This window comes from Pan troglodytes, chromosome 16 (assembly GCF_028858775.2).
Source record: "Pan troglodytes isolate AG18354 chromosome 16, NHGRI_mPanTro3-v2.0_pri, whole genome shotgun sequence".
NCBI lineage: Eukaryota > Metazoa > Chordata > Mammalia > Primates > Hominidae > Pan > Pan troglodytes.
In genome coordinates this window covers 87,872,043-87,878,042 of record NC_072414.2, presented here as the reverse complement: position 1 = coordinate 87,878,042, position 6,000 = coordinate 87,872,043, and the positions used below count along the sequence as shown (strand labels likewise).

General features: G+C 37.2%; 1 long non-coding RNA gene across 3 annotated transcripts in view; it reads left to right on the top strand.

Moving 5' to 3' along the window:
- The first annotated feature begins 317 nt into the window (after window positions 1-317).
- Window positions 318-6,000, top strand: part of LOC107968432 (uncharacterized) — a 182,780-nt gene continuing 177,097 nt past the window's right edge. For 2 of the 3 annotated variants that reach the window (XR_001709611.4, XR_010151524.1), the window contains exons 1-2: window positions 318-688; window positions 2,229-2,301. This is a non-coding gene — a long non-coding RNA (uncharacterized LOC107968432). The remainder of the gene's footprint in view (window positions 689-2,228; window positions 2,302-6,000) is intronic. The other variant, XR_008539408.2, reaches the window with a different exon arrangement.

Below are 6,000 nucleotides of genomic sequence, written 5' to 3'. Positions count from 1 at the left end.
CAGAACTTAATTCAAAGTGAGAAGAGCAAGACGATGGTTTATTGCGTTTTTTTGTTTTGTTTTTTTAATGTCTACGGTGGTTGTTGTTGTAGTTGCTGTTATTTGCATTGACAAACATGAAATTCTTCTGGTAAATGGTTCGGTTCTCTGACCTCGAAGTTGAGTGCATGACACAGGCTGGGCCAATCATATTACCTCATTCCCTGAGCCACAGTGACTCGTGCAGAGACGAGCATGCGGCCCAAGCTGGGCCAATCAGAATTGTTCCCTGGAGTTTGAGCATGCGGCCCAAGCTGGGCCAATCAAAATTGTTCCCTGGAGTTTGTTATACTGCAAGTATTAGGGAAAACAATTCTTCCTTCCTGGGTTGGTAAGCATGTGACCTCAGTCTTCAGGGTATGCAGTAAAGGATTAACTTTGCCCTGAAGAGGTTTGGCCCTTTTGCTCCCAGCTGCAGGGCTGTAATTTCTAAGCCCTTGGAATGTTCTGCCTGTAGGAGTGTCTTTGTTTACCGGAGGTCTTGAGCAATACCAGATAGTCTGTGCTAACAATGTAACTTTTGGTGGGGGACCTTTGGACATGTGGTACCACTCAAGCTCCAGAGGGGTTAGAGACAGGGTAGTCACATGGGTGAACAGAATGTCCGAATGGCCAACTCCCAGTAAAAACTCTGGACAACAAAGCTTGGGTGAGTTTCCCTGGTTGGTAATATTCGGTGTGCATTGCTATATATTGTTGCTGGGAGAAATATATCATGTTTGCATTATCTGCTGAGAGAGAACTGAAACTCCATGCCTGGTATGTCCCAGACCCGGCCCTATGCACCTCCTCTCTTTGCTGATTCTAATCTGTATCCTTTCACTGCAATAAATCGTAACCATGAGAGTAAGGGTTTTTCTGAGTTCTGTGAGTCCTACTAATAAATTGTTAAACCTGAGGGTGGATTTGGGGACTTCCTGAGCATTTTGTAGAGCATCTATTTTCTTCTTAATTTTACTTTGACTTCCGGGATACATGTGCGGAACGTGCAGGTTTGTTACATAGGGATATGTGTGCCGTGGTGGTTTACTGCACCTATCAACCCATCACCTAGGTTTTAAGCCCCGCATGCGTTAGCTGTTTATCCTGAGAGCGTCTATTTTCTGCACTACTAGAGGAAGGCTGAGAGAGTGGAGCAAAGATGAGGGATAGTAGGATGGATGAATGGAAAGAGAAAGAGAGAGAGGAAGAGAGAGAGAGAGGGAAAAAGAAAAAGAAAGAGTAACATCATGCATCTGGCTCTAATCCTTGAGCCTCCTGAGGGTGCATTATTTTCTTAGCTATTGCTTTGAATCTTTCCATTTCCTGAATATACTTCCAATAATTCTCTGTCACTCCTTCAGATAGTTTACATTGCATTTCTGAAAGGCCTTTAATTGTATCATTTTAAAATTTCAGTTATATTTAGTTAAAACATATCATTTTTTACCCTTAGAGAAGTGAGTGTGATTAAAGTAAAATCAGGATCAAATAAAGCCTTGTAAATATTTTTGGAACTCTCAATAAAGTTATTGAAAAATGTATTCATGTGAAGTGAATTAATCTAGAAATGTGGATGTCAACCTGACAGGCCATTTTAATCCCTGAGTTATTTCTGAAATGCTGTTAGAATAAGAGATTTGGAAACAGAAGTTAGTATAGGTCTGCTGGGTTTATAATTTTTGTAAGAATTTTCTAATATATAATTGTCTATATCTTGAGCTCTCAGAATAATATTACTTTTGTTAGGCAAGAGATAGAACTCCATTACTCTAAAGGACTAAAGCTAAACTCTTGCAACGCTGCTCAAAGAGATTATTTAAGCCCAAAGAGATTGTTTTATAGAAAATTTTACATTATTCTACTACTAAATCCCAAATATTAGCCCACAGAAGAAAGTTAGCAAGAATATCCTCTATAAACTTTGTAAACATTTAGACAATTGCATTATCAACATTTATCATTCTATTGATGGAAAATGGACCACACTTATTACATGCCTGATGCCAGCATGGGAATTGCAATTGGATTTCCATTACTGTGTCAGAATTCCTTGGGCTTTTTGGAAACAAAAAGGAACTTTCTTAATTTGATAAAGTATCTACAAATACTTAAAACAAAAAATCATATTTGATACTGATGTGTCAGGAACATTTCCTATAAAGTGAAGAATAAGACAATGAATTCCATTCCTTTATTACTCTTTCTAGGTCCTAGACAGTGCAATACACAAAAGAAATATGAGCTATAATTATTGGAATGAAGAAACTGTCATGATTACAGGTAGTATAATTTTTAATACAAATTTTCAATGAATTTTGGAAATTTGACACATACAACGTTGATATATAAGTACCAATACATGTACTTGATTGTGTCCCTAAATATCAGCATGGCCAATTAGAAAATGTATTCTTTAAAGGATTCTATGCCCAATAAGCACCAGGTGTCAATGAGTAAATGTGAGAAATGGATGCCCCGTATGAAGAATATTGTACAACAGTGTCAAAGGACACAAAACGACATATACATGGATATTTTATTTCATTTCGTTTTTGAGATGGAGTCCCATTCTGTCACCCGGGCTGGAGTGCAGTGGGGCAGCCTCAGCTCAGTGCAACCTCCGCTTCCTGGGTTCAAGTGATTCTCCTGCCTCAGCCTCCCGAGTAGCTGGGATTACCGAGTAGCTGGCACACACCACCATGCTCGGCTAATTTTTTTGTATTTTTAGTAGAGACGGGGATTACAGCCAAGAGCCACTGCACCTGGCCTTAGATATTTTATATATGGGAAGATTTATTTTCCTAAATAGATCAATTATCCCAAAAGTAATCTAAAACTTTAATTAAAACTCCAACAGAGTTTTTCTTCACAGAGCTAGTCAGTTCATGTGGCACTAGTTAATTCATCTGGAAGAATCAAGAACCCCAAATAGCTCAAAATAGCGATTTTGAAGAGGGAGAGTAAAGAAAAAGCACATGCGCAGTTAGAGACTGAATGATGTTAAAGTGATCATATTCAAGACAGTGTGCTGGTGGTACACTGGTAGAGAAATAAAGATCCCAGGAACAGACCTACATAGATATAAGAATGGATAAGAAATAATCTTACAGACCAGTGGGGGGAAATGGGCTTTCCATACAAAAAAAGTAGATATAGATATCATATATATATATATATATTTTACATATATATGTTTATATATATTTTACATATATATGTTTATATATATATTTTACATGTATATGTTTATATATATATTTTACATATATATGTTTATATATTTTACATATATATGTTTATATATATATTTTACATATATATGTTTATATATATTTTACATATATATGTTTATATATATTTTACATATATATGTTTATATATATATTTTACATATATATGTTTATACATATTTTACATATATGTTTATATATATTTTACATATATGTTTATATATATATTTTACATATATGTTTATATATATATTTTACATATATATATAAAATGAACTTCAGATACTAACATTTGGAAGCAATCCTTTAACATTCTTAGACAGAAAAGGAAGATAATATGTTTATGGCATTATGATAGGAAATAATTTTTAAACATATAAAAAGTGCAAATCATAAGTCTATTAATACATTTGATTAAATCAAATTCGATCTATTCTATTAAAATTCTTTTCTTTGGTTGCATATACCCTAAAATATTTTTAAAATCCTACATCCTGGATAACATATTTTAATACTTACAAAAGAGTTCATATTCTGAACATAGAAGTTCTACATGTTTATCAAAGACAAATAGTCAAAGAGAAAAATGAGCAGAGGTTAGGAAAGACCAGTCACAAAAGAGGAAACTTGAATCAACAATAAATGTTTGAAAAAAAATTCATCCCTCTTTCATACTTTGATATTAGGGAAATACAAATTAAAAGGATGAAGACAGAGTGTTTCCAACCCATCAGAATGGCAAAAAAAAAAAAAAAAAAAGCAAACAACAACAACAAAAAAATCCAATAACACCAAATAACACCAAATATTGGGGAAAATGTGAGGAAAATGGAGCTTCATACACTACTGTAAGGGCTGTAAATTAGAACAAACACTCTGGAGAATGACTTTGACTCCGTAATATGTAACAAAGCAGAAGATGTTCATCCACTATCACCAGCAATTGTACTTCCTTATTGTATTAGTCTGTTTTCACGCTGCTGATAAAGATATACCCGGGACTGGGAAGAAAAAGATGTTTAATTGAACTTACAGTTTCACATGGCTGGGGAGGCCTCAGAATCATGGCGGGAGGTGAAAGGCACATCTTACATGGCGGCAGCAAGAGAAAATGAGGAAGATGCAAAAGTGAAAACCCCTTACAAAACCATCAGATCTTGTGAGGCTTATTTGCTACCACCAGAACAGTATGGGGGAAATCACATACTGACTAAAATTATTCCCACCGCATCCCTCCCACAACATGTGGGAATTATGGGAGTACAATTCAAGATGAGATTTGGGTGGGGACACAGAGCCAAACCATATATCACTTATATATACCGTAGAGAAAACTATCCCATCATAGCTTATGAGTGAATAACTGGAAACAACCTAAATGTATGTCAATAGAGGAATTAATGAATATGGCATATTCCTGCAAGTAATACTGTGCAGCAGTTAGAATTAATAAGATATGTCTCTCAGTAGTTTATTGGCCTGCTATGGTCTCCATTCTCCCCTCCATCCTTTTACTATTAGTACATTGGCATCCTTTGGAGAATTTGCACTTGTGGTTCCCTCTCCCAGGAAGATTCTTCCTCAGAGATTGTTCTGGCTCATTTCTGTGCTTTGTTTTGTTTTCTGTTCTTATGTAATCTCCTTGGAAAACCCTTGTGTGAAAATACTATAGAACATTGCACCTCCCCCATTCTCATCAACCCCTGACCTCCTAAATTTGTTCCCAGGTCTTCTTTTTGCCCTGCAAGATTACAAGCTGCACGGGGGACAGCACTTTGTTTTGTTCAGTAAAGCATCTGAGTGATGCTGGATGTATTTGTTGAAGTGATACATAGACACCTGCACACATTTGAAAGTTTATGTGCTCCCTTCACCTGCTCCTGGTACTCCCCCTCACTTAGACTACCTTGTAGAAATGGACCCAGCAGATCCTTCTTCCTACTGCACATCTTCTCACAGTACTAGAAAAGCAAGAGGAACGAAGAGCACAAGGGCAGCCTGTGAAAGTCTCCAACCTCCTTACTTCCTCACAGCTTGCTCTCCTGGACCCTTCCATGAGGCTCCAGTGGGTGTGGATGAGTGTTCTATCCAGGACAAGGATTGTGTCTAGCTGGGGAGCACTGGAGGTTCCCTTCTCTGTGAGATGCCTGGCTAATGATACTTCAGCACCACAAAATAAAAAGCCTGTGCTCAGATCCCAGTGAATTTATCTGCCTCTTCTTGGACTTTTTGCAATATCATTTATGTTGGAAAAGATGATTTAAAGCCACCATCTAGCATAATGTTTACCTCCCAAGGGTTGGAAATGGAGGGTTGTTAAGTCCTCCAGACAAGGTGATGTTCAACTGCTGCTCTTCTGGGAGGGGATGTCATTTAGTGGACTGCACGGTGCTGATGTAAACTGCATCCTGGGAGCCCGAAAGCCTTCAGTACCTCTCTACTGACCTGGGGTTTACCTTGTCTTCTCTGGGATAGGCTGGAAATTTGATCTTCTCACTTCCTTAAATTATATAGCTAAATTTTTCTTGAATTACTTGTGTTAGTGGAAAGACTACAGGCTTTGGAATCAGGTAGAACTGGGTTTGAATCATGGCCACATTACTTTCTAGCCACTCGACCTTGGGCAGGTTATTTAATTTCCCTTGATCCTCTCTTTCTTCCCCTAAGTTAGAGGGGTCATAATATGTCTTCTGTCTTTGGGTTTGGGTGTTGATACAATGAAATAGTAGATGAAAAGCACCATACTGCT